This window comes from Brachyhypopomus gauderio, unplaced genomic scaffold (genome assembly GCF_052324685.1).
Source record: "Brachyhypopomus gauderio isolate BG-103 unplaced genomic scaffold, BGAUD_0.2 sc65, whole genome shotgun sequence".
Taxonomy (NCBI): domain Eukaryota; kingdom Metazoa; phylum Chordata; class Actinopteri; order Gymnotiformes; family Hypopomidae; genus Brachyhypopomus; species Brachyhypopomus gauderio.
The window spans coordinates 1,654,038-1,668,251 of record NW_027506886.1 but is presented as its reverse complement, the minus strand read 5'-3'; the positions used below and the strand labels follow the sequence as shown (position 1 = coordinate 1,668,251).

Below are 14,214 nucleotides of genomic sequence, written 5' to 3'. Positions count from 1 at the left end.
CATGCTATTAATGGGATAAGGTTTAATAAAAAAATGTTATTGCAGAGGTCTCGTAAACTCCTAGAAAAAAAGAGGAAAAAACCCAGCAAAATAATGTACTTAAAGTTGACCAAACGAATCCCTATATGAGGCAGGATTTTACACACTGTCTTCACCCAGTTTCCGGCAGCTGCCAGAAAGTATCACTTTTATAGATGGTTTGTCACAGATGGTTCAACAGATGTCTCTCTGGTCTTCAGCGAGTGTGTGAGAGCTGTGTGTGTGTGTGTGCGTGTGCGTGTGTGTGTGTCTGCGCGCCGGCAGATCCCTGTGCGTGATTATGTGAGCAGCGTCTCATAGATGTGCTCCTCATCAATCGTTACGCTGTCAAGTGGGGCCTTGAGAGCACTCCTTATAAAAAGTCAAACGAAAGTGCTCGAATGCATAAACGGGGCTGAAATCTGAGCGTGGTGTCAGGCAGACAAGCAGACGGCCCTTTCCCCGGGCTCCCGTCCCGACGAACGCCATTAGCGACGGATCCAAGTCAATGCGGCATGAGAGGGGAGAGTGTAGGCTTTGGAGTCGAGCCCTGAGTGCGGTAAGACTCTAGTCAAAATACGAACCAACCTTTTTTCTCATCGCTTTTTTTTAAAGACGCTCAGCATGTGCCTACGAAATGTCATAAGAATCAGATCAGAGATGAATAAAGCAGACAGGAAAGGGGGGTGGAGGGGGGAAATTAAAGTTTGAGAAGAGGAACAACCTGTCCAGTATAATAACAAGGGAGGTGTAGTCCCAAACACTTACATCCATGTAGCCGTCAGGGGAAAATAATGGCCACCGAACATCCAGCAGAGGAACTAGCCACAGAGCCAGAGTCAATACCCGACTGTAGCATCTCATTTAAAAAGAACATCGACTTTACATGTGAGATTTCCCTAAAGATAGGAAACATGTTACAGAAAAAAGCTTAAAACATACTAGTTTTTCTGCACTATTAAAAGTTCAGTAAAGTAAATGTCTTGCCTGCCTAATATGTAATTACACTCTGAGTGTAACGGATATATACAGAGTCTTGTGTGTGTGTGTGTGTGTGTGTGTGTGTGTGTGTGTGTGTGTGTGTGTGTGTGTGTGTGTGCTAAAGAAAGAGCAGGGGAAATGCAGACAGTGAGAGAGGGGAGTCGCGGTTGTGCCTGGGTCATGTGGGAGGGGGCGGGGCCAGAGAGAGCACTAACGAGTGTGCTGAAGCAGCTTCAACATCCTCCGATGTCACGCTGAAACGAAAACGAACAGCTCAGCGTGGCGCCTCACACATGGCCTTCTTCTGCCAGCCCCTGGATCGCGTGGCGTGACCAAACGAGCACACGAGCGAATGGACCATACCTCCACCAATCAGGGGTTCGGAAAGTGGCAACGAATGCGGGAAACATACCGAAAAATATAATAAAAAAACATCCAGAACGGAACGTTCGACAGTGCAGTCATGGCATGAGATCCTTGTGGAACATGGAAGTGTCTTCTGAGGTTCCGTTCTTCTGAGGTTCCGTTTTTCTGAGGTTCCGTCCCGTACGGATTCACTTACCTCTGCCTGAAGCCTTGTTATTTCATAACAGCCTGCAATACCTGGTAACGGAAAACAGCGATAATTCCGTGTTTGTTTTGCTCACACCTACCTCCCAGTCGTAAGTGGTCTCTTTCACTGTGGCGTTCTGCAGTCCGTTGTACGGTCCGAAACGTTCACCCGTCCCGATTTTGGTCTTCGCCCAGATTCCGAGGCCGGCACCCGGCACGGAGGACTCGCGCAGTTCCAGGTTGGCAGGGATGGGAATGTCGTCCGGAATGTAGACGGGCACCTCGTACGGCGAGCCCTCTTTCGGGGTGAAGTCCTCGTTGTTGGGCTGGGGAGAGGCGGGCCCCACGGCGATCGGCGACATGATGCTGTCTTCCGTCTCTTCCTCCGCGCTCTCGCCGGCCGCCGGGGTGAGCTCTGTGTCGTACATGCCGTCTATTGTCTCGCTGTCATCTGAAACAACACAGGAGAATCAGATTATCATCAGGACACAATGTAAAGGCCATTGGTGCTCAGTTATCATAGATGAATGCATCATCATCTCTACTTGACCCTCCTAAGATGGAGACAGCTGAGGGTTGCGACACGCGTGTGTTCCAGAACCTTCCAGACCAAATGACCCTTCGGCCCGACGCTATTGTCAGCCATCCTCAACCCAGTCCTTCGGTCTCCTGTGTTTATTGTCATCCCATGCCTGACAATTACAGTACTTAGCAGTCGCGGTCATGGAGTGTAACGGCCTGACGACCATAGCTAGGAGCTGGCCGGTTGCTTGTTATGCCCAACGCAATTGGTTTTAGCGCAGACGTGCTGCTATCAGCGCTTAGACAACGTGACTGAAATGTGAGCACTTGTAGAGGAGGAGTGTGTAGTGTTGCCGCAGTCCAGAGAGTTCGTTCTGGGGAGACGGCCAACTTCCAGCCTGACCTGGTACCCTCGTTCGTGCCCTACAGTCGAGCTCCCCCGTCTCCATGACAACAACAACGCCGGGCACACACGTATATAAGCTCTGGTGTAATTCGTAGGAGCACCACCGCAGTTTGCTATCCAAACACAGAATCGGCAATCAGGGCTAACTAGGACGCAATTACTCCACAAGTGCTTCCAATCAGAAGGCCTCGGCCCCCTGTGAGCACTGCCAAGAACACAGCTTTACGGCTCCAAACTGATTCCTTTCAAACTGAACGCTATTTACTCGTAAGCAACGCGGACCAAGCTGCGTAAGAGAAAGCCGCTATGAAATGCCACCTCCCCCGAGGCTGCCTACAGCCAACAGGAGCGTCGAACGTGTCGGACGCCGAACGCTTCTCCTGTCCTCCTGAGGACCGGTGTCAGGCGTACGGAGAGACTTGAGGTGTTTGTCTTTTCCCCTGTTCGCCAGTCTGTTGACGAAGTATTCACAGGTACTGATAGATCAAATTGTTCCAACATCTCCTGTGGAATGCTACTAAAACATGGAAACCATGAGACGATTTATACGTGAAATATTAACTCTGGTGACAAAGCTTACCAAACTCAATCCAGGAAAATCTTATACCTTATTAAAAAAAATTCCTGTCACATAACAAAAACCCACACAATGCCATTAAAACCGGTTCTGCGTCATCTTGGGAAAGAAACGTTTCGCTTCCTTTTATTTCTTTAATGATCAGACTTCATTGAACCAGCCAAGCAATTAACTGAAGAACATGTGGCTGAGAAGTAGCTTCCCTTTAAAGTTTTATGACTGCAGCCTATCTGGTAGTGTTTGCAAGAATCAGAAGTGTTTTCAAACCATTACACACACACACACACACACACACACACACACACACACACCCTTCTCTTTTCTGGCATCTGACCCGTCAAGTGCAATTTTCAAGCGGAGATCGGGTTGGAAAATCTATTAAATACTCTGCTTAAAGAGGCCTGCAGAAATGCACACACATATGAAGGAAAGCAGTGAGACTGTGTGAGATTGCATGAGGTCATGTGAGACTGTGAGGAACTACAGGGCTGATCCTCCCTACTGGTTTACGCACTCGCCTCCCTGCCCGACAGGGACTGATCTGAGATCTGCCGGGTCGACGGGACGGGCCGTGTCATCCTCACGTGTGGATTTGCGACACTCACAACTCAAAGATCAGGAGACGAGGGAAAGAAAGAGACTCCTCGAGGGAAGGCGGGGTGGGAGGAAATGACATTTTGAACTCCGGGGCGGAGCTGTTTTGGCAGAGGGCCGTGTTAGCGCTGTCTCCCGAAGGGATGCAGGGAGGGAAAAGTCAGAGACAGATAGTGCCTTCCTCTGTGCCTCTCTCACTTCTCTCTCCTCCTCATACTGAACTATTTATCCTGATTACGCCGGGCCGCCATCGTTAATTCGCACCTTGGGGGTCCTTCTCTGGTCCAAACCCGGTCCACAATGAGGTGCTTGTTCAACTTTGTTATTCCACTGGAAACTACTGTGCGGACCGGGCCCAGAGACCAAGGCATCAGACTTATTTGATAAATTGTAAAAGTGCTGCTTTAAACGGGGGGCCTTGTTGTTGTGTGCTGCTTGGGAGAACAGGGGACCGCCAGCACACACACACACACACACACACACACACTACTCACACACACACACACACACACACACACACACACACACACACACACACACTACTCACACAAACACACACAAAACAGCTTCCCAGCATTCTTGTGGGACTGCTTTTAACGTCTAGTCCTGGGAAGAACTCGGATGCTACATTTCGTCTGGTGAAAGAAAAAAAATCTTCCCTTAAAGTAGCGAAGACCGAAGCAAAACCCAGAAGAGCCCTCGTCCAAAACAAGACGTTCCGCAACAAGAGTTTCCACAGCCTGTCCTGCGCGAGGCATCGCTGGCGTCCCACGTGCGCAGATGCCCTGCGCTAAATGAGATGTGACGCCAACGAGGGATTCCACCTCACAAATAAACGCCACGATCTCCAGGACAACCCCGCGCCTCCGCGCGCCCCCGCCAACTTCTCTGCAAGGCACTGGCTGTACGACGCTTTAGGTGATTAAGACATTTTTGCACACACAAACGGGTGATGTGTTTGACAACCTAGAGCATGTCACACCGCAACCAGTCATAGAACCCTTGACTTCTCTTCTCTTTCTCTTTCTCTCTAGAAAAAACTGCATATGTGTTGAGCGCAAAGATTCCAACGAAGTGAACCCACGTGCCCAAATAAGGTAAAAAACAGCTCCGTTTCTCGTAAAGAGGCTCTATGAGATAAATGAAAAGCATTAATTTGAGCACTTCCAAAGCAGTTAAGTAGCACCATTGATAAAGGCTATAAAAATGTGCCCCGTGCACGTGCATCCAGAAGTGTGCGTCCACGTTTACCGCCATCATTAGCGCTGCAAAGTGAACGTCGTTACCTGTTCTACTTTAATCAAAGCTCTGATGATTTTATCTGAACTCTATTCTCCTCTTGTTTTTATTCGAGAAGAAAAAAAATAATGTCTGGTTATAAAAATCAAGCGTGCGTGTTGTAGGAGCAGAAGGCTACAGCTGTGTGATCTTTTCCATGGCTTCATGGTTCCTTCGCTGACGCAAGAATGTGTTTAAAAGAGGGAGACGCTCCACTACGTTACTGAATCTGCCTTCCAGCAATCGGGCTGTTTCCCCTTATAAAATGTGCAGGGTTTTTGTTTCCGAGCAACACTTAAAGTGATGCGGTCGCCTCTGGTGCGAGTCTGCTGTCGTGCTCGGCCGTAGAGGAGGGGAGTTCTCTCACGCCTGCACAAGGGAACCGCACATCACACGCACAAATGTCCTTTCAGGGTTTGGACTCTCGTTTTGCTTAGACGTGTAAATGAGAAAATAGGCATTACCTCATACACACGCACACACACAGATCAGCAGCGTTGCTGTGTATACACCGTTCAGGCCAGTGCAAACTCGGAGTGTGTGCGGTCTCTCTCCACCTCATCGGTTGGAGGAAGACAAACTGGCCGAAGAACGTGCTGAAGGAATTGACCTTGACCACTCCGCCTGTTTGAGCAGCCGACACGGAATAGCTGCTACGGAGCCTTAGCAGCGCTGTCGGTCCAACAGCGCCGGAACCGCCGCCAGGACTGAACCAGCTTCGTCTGAGCCGAGGATGAAAAGCAGGACTTCCAGCCCCGACAATGACCCAAAGTAGCACACGTCTGATCACGCATCATAACGTGTTTCCTGGAACATTCCAGAAAAACACCGGGGAGGGGGGGGGGGGGGGGTTTGTCAATATTAAAAATAGCATAACCAATCCAGATACATGAATCAGTTGCCTATTGATTAGTCGTTTCCACTTAAACAAATTAAAACCGGTTTCAGTTCATATACCGCGGTAATATGGTAACGGTTCTGAACACACAGTGCAGAGCCAAACATGGATGAGATGGCGTAGGAGGCCTACAGCCCAGCGCCCCTGAGCTGTTCAATGGCTCTTCATTCACAGTGCTGTGATCCATGGCGAGATCTCCAACACCTTTTACACTGCATGTAATTAGACGGCTTTTAGAGTCCTCACACCTGGCTGTACGCTACCCAATCAGTTACCACAATCATATTAGGGCCTGCAGGAGTGAGACTGTGTGTGTGTGTGTGTGTGTGTGTGTGTGTGTGTGTGTGTGTGTGTGTGCTTGTGTGTGTGTGTGTGTGTGCTTGTGTGTGACTTACTCAGAGAGAGGGAGGAAGAGGGAGAGAGAGGGAGGGAGAGAGAGAGAGAGGGAGGGAGAGGGGGAGAGAGAGAGGGAGGGAGAGGGGGAGAGAGAGAGGGAGCATGTCTCGCTCCTGACAGGAGCTCCTGATTGCCATTCTAGCCTGCCACGCTCCCAGGGGAGCAGCACAAGGCCTTGCGCAGACATTTATTAACACGACAGATTAATAGCACTGGGGAAAAGACATTTTCAGAAACATGATAAATATTAATAATAATCAATACTAACTTACATTTGCCAAATTGAGTCGCAAACATCACCCAGGGAAAGGGAGGGGCGTGTGTGTGTGTGTGTGTGTGGGAGGGGAGGGGGGACAGACAGGAAAATCAAGAGAGCAAGAGATAGAGACAGAGAGAAAGAGACAGAAAGAGAGAAGGAGACAGAGAGAGAGAGCATTGCAGGGGTAGGGTGCCTAGGCGAGTCTAGCCAGCGGTGGGTCAGTGTGTGTTTGACCGGAGCAGACCACGCCCTCCGCTGGCCTTGCCTGTAAATCATGCTCTTAATAAAATAATGCCGAAGATTCGTTTGATCACTGAAGGAAAGCAAGTAAACACGTGTACACGGTAGTGCACTCAAAAATCAGTTTTTAGATTTTTATCTAAAGAAGTCGTACCATCATCAGTATTAGTGGATGGCTGAGATTAAACAGCATTTTGAGATAATCAGCATTGGCTGATTTTTATTTTTTTGGCATCTGGAAATTATTATTTTTTTATTTGATTTTTTTAAACATAAGTTTGTGGTTTGACTGCTTGTGGGCATTTAGTTGATAATTTTTTATTTAGTTTATGCTTTTTTATTTGGGGAGGGTCTTTTGGGTGGGGAGGGTGTGTTGGGTGGAGAGGGTGGGGAGGGGGTGTTGGGTGGAGAGGGTGAGTTTGGTGGGGAGGGGGTGTTGGGTGGGGAGGGTGTGTTGGGTGGGGAGGGGGTGTTGGGTGGAGAGGGGGTGTTGGGTGGGGAGGGGGTGTTTGGTGGAGAGGGTGTGTTGGGTGGGGAGGGGGTGTTGGGTGGAGAGGGTGAGTTTGGTGGGGAGGGGGTGTTGGGTGGGGAGGGTGTGTTGGGTGGGGAGGGGGTGTTGGGTGGAGAGGGTGAGTTTGGTGGGGAGGGGGTGTTGGGTGGGGAGGGGGTGTTGGGTGGAGAGGGTGTGTTGAGTGGGGAGGGTGTGTTGGGTGGAGAGGGTGTGTTTGGTGGGGAGGGTCTTTTGGGTGGAGAGGGTGTGTTGGGTGGGGAGGGGGTGTTGGGTGGAGAGGGTGAGTTTGGTGGGGAGGGGGTGTTGGGTGGGGAGGGTGTGTTGGGTGGGGAGGGGGTGTTGGGTGGAGAGGGGGTGTTGGGTGGAGAGGGTGAGTTTGGTGGGGAGGGGGTGTTGGGTGGGGAGGGGGTGTTGGGTGGAGAGGGTGTGTTGAGTGGGGAGGGTGTGTTGGGTGGAGAGGGTGAGTTTGGTGGGGAGGGGGTGTTGGGTGGGGAGGGGGTGTTGGGTGGAGAGGGTGAGTTTGGTGGGGAGGGGGTGTTGGGTGGGGAGGGGGTGTTGGGTGGAGAGGGTGTGTTGAGTGGGGAGGGTGTGTTGGGTGGAGAGGATGTGTTTGGTGGGGAGGGTCTTTTGGGTGGAGAGGGTGTGTTGGGTGGGGAGGGGGGTGTTGGGTGGAGAGGGGGTGTTTGGTGGGGAGGGTGTGTTGGGTGGAGAGGGTGTTTTGGGTGGAGAGCGTGTGTGCTCACCCACCCTGTCCCACTTCCAGCCACATTTTGGTTGTGTAAGGAGAACCCTCAGAGGTGAGCAGTCCACTTCATCACTACTCCATCGTGAAAGGGCCTCTCTCTCTCTCTTTTGACCAGTGCCATGACTCGACTTCAGCCCTTTTCCACACACCCCCTCCCTCTCCCCCTCTCTCCCTCCCTCCCTCCCTCCCTCCCTCTCTACCTCTCTCTCCATCATCCTCCACTGGTGTGTTTTACCGGGCACATGGCCGTTTTGCCCCAGGGCTGGTGAAGTCTGGGGAGGGTGGGTACTCACACGGTTGGACCAGGGGCAGCTTATTTAACCCCCCACTCCCCACATACCCCCACCCCCCTCTCTCCTGCCTCCCTCCATAAGAATTCAAATTTGTTTGCACTTCCAAAATGCACTCAAACGAGAGGCTGGACCTCACGTTTAATTGCAAGGCCAACACAGCTCTCTCTGTGGGACAGAAATCAGGGACTGTAAGAGAGTTGCACAGAAACTGTAACCGAACGCTCGTCTACCTGAGTACTTCCGTAGTAGCGCTAAAGGGACTGCAGCTAGTACATTACATCAAACACCCTCAGCACTGCCACGCAAGTACTTATCAGAAGTCAAGCTTTCGGTGGTGCTCATGAATATTCATCGCATGTAAATTATGCATGCAAGAATATCACACAACAGCGTGTATAAACTTGGAGCAGAGCGTTGAGGATGAAGACGTCTGGATGTGTGAAGTCCCGAGCCGTGTTCCGTAGGTCCGAGCGAGCGATGTTCCGGTGGCCCCTGTATTAAAACGGCTTCATTTAGCGGCCCGATGGGAATCACAGCGCAAGGGAGAGAGAAGCGGGAAAAAAAAGCCTTGGTTTTTATTAACAGGCTGAGCCATTGGTTCGGCCCGAAACGGTATCTGAGCGGGGAAATGGTTTCCACCTCTGGCACAGGGAGCTCTCCTCGGCTATACATCACCCGATTACGCCCTGACTGGGCCTGGTCTTAGTCATTAGCCAGTGAATTAACGACAATCCACCATGCTATTAATCACACTGACAAAAGTGTTAGCGTGCCACTGACCTGCGCTGCACGGGGACGTCGGTGAGGGGGGGGGGTCTGTCAGGGAGGGAGCAGGAGGCAAGGAGGGAGAGGGACATGGAGTAAATTGAGGTGGAGGGTGGTGCTTAGGTGGTGGTGCAGGTGGGGGTGGGTGTGTGTGTGTGTGGTGCAGAGGCTAGTAAACAGCGGTGGAGACATCTGAAACAAAACCCCGGCTCCCATTAAAACAACGAAGACGAAGATGAAGATGGAACACGGAAGACTGCGCGCGGCTGCTTCTCCCGGTCACATGACCTCTTGACAAAGAACACTTTCAAATTTGTTTGCTGAGCAGTTTTTCATATGGGACTTTACAATGCTGACGGACTTCATTACCCAACAGTGCAAGACACTTCGGGGCGGATGACAATGGAATTCTTGTCATTCTTAACATTCGACATTTGCTGTTTGCTCATAGTTTGCTCAGGAGACAGACACACACGAGACGAGCTAGACAGCTGTTCTCATCTGAGGGGATGAAATGGCAGGATAACATGTAATCCTGAAACAGAGGAGGTGTCCATTCAATACATAACAGCTAGATTCTGTTTCAGACATTGACTATAGTTGCATTCTTAAATAGATACTATTGAACAGTCATGTACTGCAATACATCTCTGGCCCTTTGTATCTAATAATAATATAATATATAATAAAATAAAATAATAATGTACATAAGTGTTATAATAATGCCATAATAATGAATAAGTAAATAATTATGTTCTGAAGATCTGATTGTTACTGTATGTTTTCTTAGGTCTCAACAAGGCTTTTTTGTGAAAGTTTTGTGTGTGTGTGTGTGTGTGTGGACTTGTTTGTGTAGGTCAAGTGAATTAGGTGAGGTCATTCAATAAGCTGGCCACAGCACTGGGCTAGTCACGCTGTTCTGGCTCATTGACCAGTCAGGCTGGAGCTGGAGGAGCCAGGGACCAGGGGCCAGGGACCAGGGACCAGGGGCCAGCAGCCAGGGGCCAGGGGCTAAAGGCAGGGCCCGCACCAGAGGAGCCCTTAGCAAAATCCTTCCATCCTGGAACTTTCTCTACTCAGCATACATCTCATCACTCTCTCTCTCTGTCTCTCTCTCTGTCTGTCTGTCTCTGTCTCTCTCTCTCTCTCTCTCTCTCTCTCTCTCTCTCTCTCTCTCTCTCTCTCTCTCACACACACACACACACACTGCACACCTCCGTCGCCCCCTCTCTATCTCTTTCTCTCTCGCACTCTCTCTCTCCGTCCTTTCTGTATAGCACCATAGCCAGGCATTCATAAATCACTAATCCAGCTGAGGATGACATTTATGGAGAAGTGACCACTCTATGGAAAGGCGGCTGCACGAAATGTCACACGAAGGGAGACACTGTTACTCCCCTGTAGCTGAGAGATAGAAAACCTGCTTCATTCATTACACTCTTCACTCACTGCGCACCAGTGGAGCCAATAAGTGATAGAATAAATGGAATAGGGATTCATGGTGTGGGGAAAAGCTACAGTAATAAGACGCCAGTGGTTGGAAAGCACAACTAGACCTGACGAGAGTCCAGCAGCCACTGATTAACGGCACAGAAATCAATCTCTGTCCATCCACTAAGTCAAACCGATAAGCATTTGATATCAAAATGTATTATTTTTTGTGTCAGGTTTGATTAGGACCCTCTAAAGAGTAGAGTAGAGTAGAGTAGAATTTATTGTCATTGTATATGATACAACGAGATTCTGATTGGTACCTCTTAGTCACATAACAAGATAACATATAACAGTGCGAGACAACATATATACATAAAAACATTTCACTGGTCTGTCGGAACAGATACTGATACAGGTTTATATCAGCAGCATGGTGTAGGTGAGGTAGTTATGGCATGATGGTATGACTGTTTTGATTATGTGACAGTGTATTTACATTATGTATGGTATGGTATTAAAGTATTATAACTAAACTAAAAAGATATATATATATAAATAGCAGCAATACAAATTTTGGGTGCAAAGTTGCAAGTGAGAGATAAGTGCTTATGTTAAGTGCATTTGTGTTGTTCTGTTTCAAGTATGGGTAATCCACTTATGATCAAACCTTGTTAAATGTAATCTGTGATAGTTTCTCTCTACTGTAGTGAATATGATGACACAGAATAAGTTCGAAGTACCACTCAAAACCGTACGCACAGAAACACACAGTCTAGCATTTCTTTGACTATCCGTTATACGGTTAGGGGTCATAATCATGTGTAGTTATGGTAAGATTCATCGTACAAACAAAACAATTTCCGCATGGCAGGAATATCGTGTCACGAGGTCTGCGATGAGATTGTTGGCTGAGTGAAATATCGTATTGCGAATACACATTTACCGAAAATCGTATCTAAAGACACATCGACAAAGCAATCGTCGCTGCACGGACTAGGACATCTCCTGCAGTACCTCTGTTTCCCTGCAGCGATTTTTCAAATATTTCACAGTTTGTGGAGTTAGTGAGGGGAAAAATGACCAAAGTCTCATGGATCCTGGAGTCCGATCCTCCAGCAACAACGAAGCCAATAAATGCATCGGCCCATATCGGTCTCTGGGTTTTGGGGCAGGGTCTGCCAACAGGGCAGGTCTCTTGGCATCAGCCAGGCTCAGAAACAGGAAGTCGTCTTGCTGCGCAGGCGGAAGGAAGCAGGGAAACAGATGCGGCGTCGGGGGAGAACGAGAACAAGTGTGCTCGGGAACAAAGCGCCAGGTTCTGGAGCAGAACAGACCTGAGAACCGGCCCGGCTGGCAATCCGCCACCACACAATGCTTCATACGCTCCCGCCGAACAATGGGTCGGCCCCGAAGAATTCTGGGAAAGGGGGTCTGGCCGGCTTCTCCGAGGGGAGGCGGGCCGGTCGGGCCGGCGAGGCCGTCCGTTGGCGTGAGACTGTGCGGTGCCACGCCGGCATTGAGGATCACAACGCGTCTCTGATCGTTAGGAGCAAAGTCAGTGAGGTGATTTTTGAAAGCAGGTCCATCCTGTGTCCATTGCTTTTTGCGAAAAAAAAAAAAACGACAAGAAAATGTGAAACTGCATTTATTGAAGTGGTAATTTGCTGGACTGAATGCGCAATGAGTTATGGGAAAACCGAGCTTGAAATATGTGACTGTCACAATTTTCTAAAGTGGTTTGAAGGAACATCTACTGGGGATGCTGTAGGACGAAGAGCAGGAACATGCTGACTAACGTGGTTCTGCAAGATCCTGGAGAAGCAAAATGTGCCCTATTACAACATTAACGGAAGAGAGAATCTATCACGACACAGAATATTCACCTACCAGAACTACCTTAACAGACAGCACATTAACACTTGATCATATAGACGCCTTCTGTGTGAGGTCTATCCTCTTTAATGAGCAAATAGCAACTGTTTGTGCCCGCTTTAGTAGTCTAAACATGAGGATTGTTAAGAAGATGTTATAGGCTACCACACAGAGCTCCACTGTCTTCAGTGTTTAATGATGTGACGTATGTCTACACTTAACTAACATTCACAGCTTTCTTAGCTGCCAAGATCCTCATTCTACCTGCTCCTCGTTCTCCGGCATAAATAATGTCTTCAACCTGAAAGACATGACCAACCTGGGCAGTGAGGGAGTAGGGAGAGACAAGCCAATTTTCCTGGTTAAAGCGCTCGCGAATTGCAGCGAATTCCAGATAATTGGCTAGTAATTAGGGAGGTCGTCAGGTCGATTTGGGAACAAATGGCGCTCTTTAACGGAGGTGGTCCCCTCTGTAATCTGAGCCCACTCCCCTCCTTTGTCTCTGTTATCTGCACCGCCGCTCACCTCGTGACATCCCAAATAAGGCGTCGGTCTCCAGGGACGGCCCGGCCGCGTGGCCGACTATTAGTCATGAATGCGACAGGGGAGGAGCACACACACACACACACACACACCCCAAGGCACTCGCGCCCCTGGCCTGGCCAGCAGTGCCGTCGCTGGGTGAGGCGCAAGAGGCTGAACACGTCCAGCAGGTACCGAGCGCAGAGGGCGAACGCCTTTCAGGCACACGGAGGAGACGCAGGGAGTGTATGAGGAGGAGCCAGGGGCACTGAAAACACTATAGTGGTGCCTGGGTACTGTTCCACTTCTCTCTCACACACACACACACTTTAATTAGAAAATGGTGGTCACCTATCATTTCCTATCCTTCAGACAAAAACTTCCATATTTTTCCTGCAGACAAATATTGCCTCTCTCTCCCTCCCTCTTACTCTCTCTCTATCTTTCTCTCTCTCTCTCTCTCTATCCATCTCCCTCCATCTTACTCTCTCTCTCGTGTGTATGTGTATGGATGTGTGTATACTGCCTATTCATTATGTGGACACCCCCGCAAACACACACACACACACACACACAACCCACATTTCTATTTGATCATCTGCTTCCCATCTAGTTCAGTTGTTTTGTCTTTGCTTAATAGATTTGAAGACGGTGCCGCCGTTGTGTGGACCGATTGGCGGAGGGAAGGACTCCAGGGGACACGGCAGACGGACCATTAAAGCCTGTCCAAACACCGCCTAGCACAAACACACAGCTGCCTGCACCCACTCCACCACACACACCCACAGACATACGCCATACGTGCAGCGTGCATAGACCAGCAATACAGCAACTAGAAATGACAACGCTTGGTACCATTTCAGGTATTTTCAAAGCTGAAAAGGTTGATATATATATATATGTATCAAAATAAATATTGACAAATATATGAGGACTGAAGTGAGTGATTAATGGAAAAGCTTTTGTTATACATAACTGTTGAATCCATCTGGCCTATTTTTTTGCAGTGCTAAATGGAAAATATGATGAGGCACCAATTAATGTTTCAAGCTCGGTCTTTTACAATCTTTTACAATCATTAAAAAAATAAAATTGTGTTATTACAACCTAAATAATAGAAAACAAATGCACACATAATCCTGCAGAAAGCTTTAAATTCAGCGTTTAATTCTGTATTTTCTGGCACTAAAGGAACCGTGTCTTGGCAGACTAGCTGAAACGATCGGTTGCTTTAAGCGCACGTCCAGCGTTTGCTCATGGCCGTGTCGTGGGGCCCTCTGAGCACGTCTCACGCTCGCACATCTCACGCTCACACCAAGGCCATCATGCTTTCCGTCAGGCCTGTGTGTCC

The 14,214-nt window shown here is 49.0% G+C and overlaps 1 long non-coding RNA gene and 1 pseudogene across 2 annotated transcripts in view; one reads left to right on the top strand and one right to left on the bottom strand.

Annotated features, from left to right (window-relative positions):
- Positions 1 to 1,177: 1,177 nt before the first annotated feature.
- LOC143490320 (histone-lysine N-methyltransferase PRDM16 pseudogene) overlaps positions 1,178 to 14,214 on the bottom strand; it is a 15,159-nt pseudogene continuing 2,122 nt past the window's right edge. Inside the window, exons 2-3 of the transcript XR_013124926.1 lie at positions 1,603 to 2,002; positions 1,178 to 1,253 (exon numbers count right to left, since the gene is read on the bottom strand). The product of XR_013124926.1 is annotated as a histone-lysine N-methyltransferase PRDM16 pseudogene (transcript). The remainder of the gene's footprint in view (positions 1,254 to 1,602; positions 2,003 to 14,214) is intronic.
- LOC143490330 (uncharacterized) lies at positions 4,066 to 10,001 on the top strand. Its single transcript, XR_013124934.1, has 3 exons — positions 4,066 to 4,568; positions 4,685 to 4,747; positions 9,971 to 10,001. It is a non-coding gene; the product is annotated as an uncharacterized LOC143490330 (long non-coding RNA).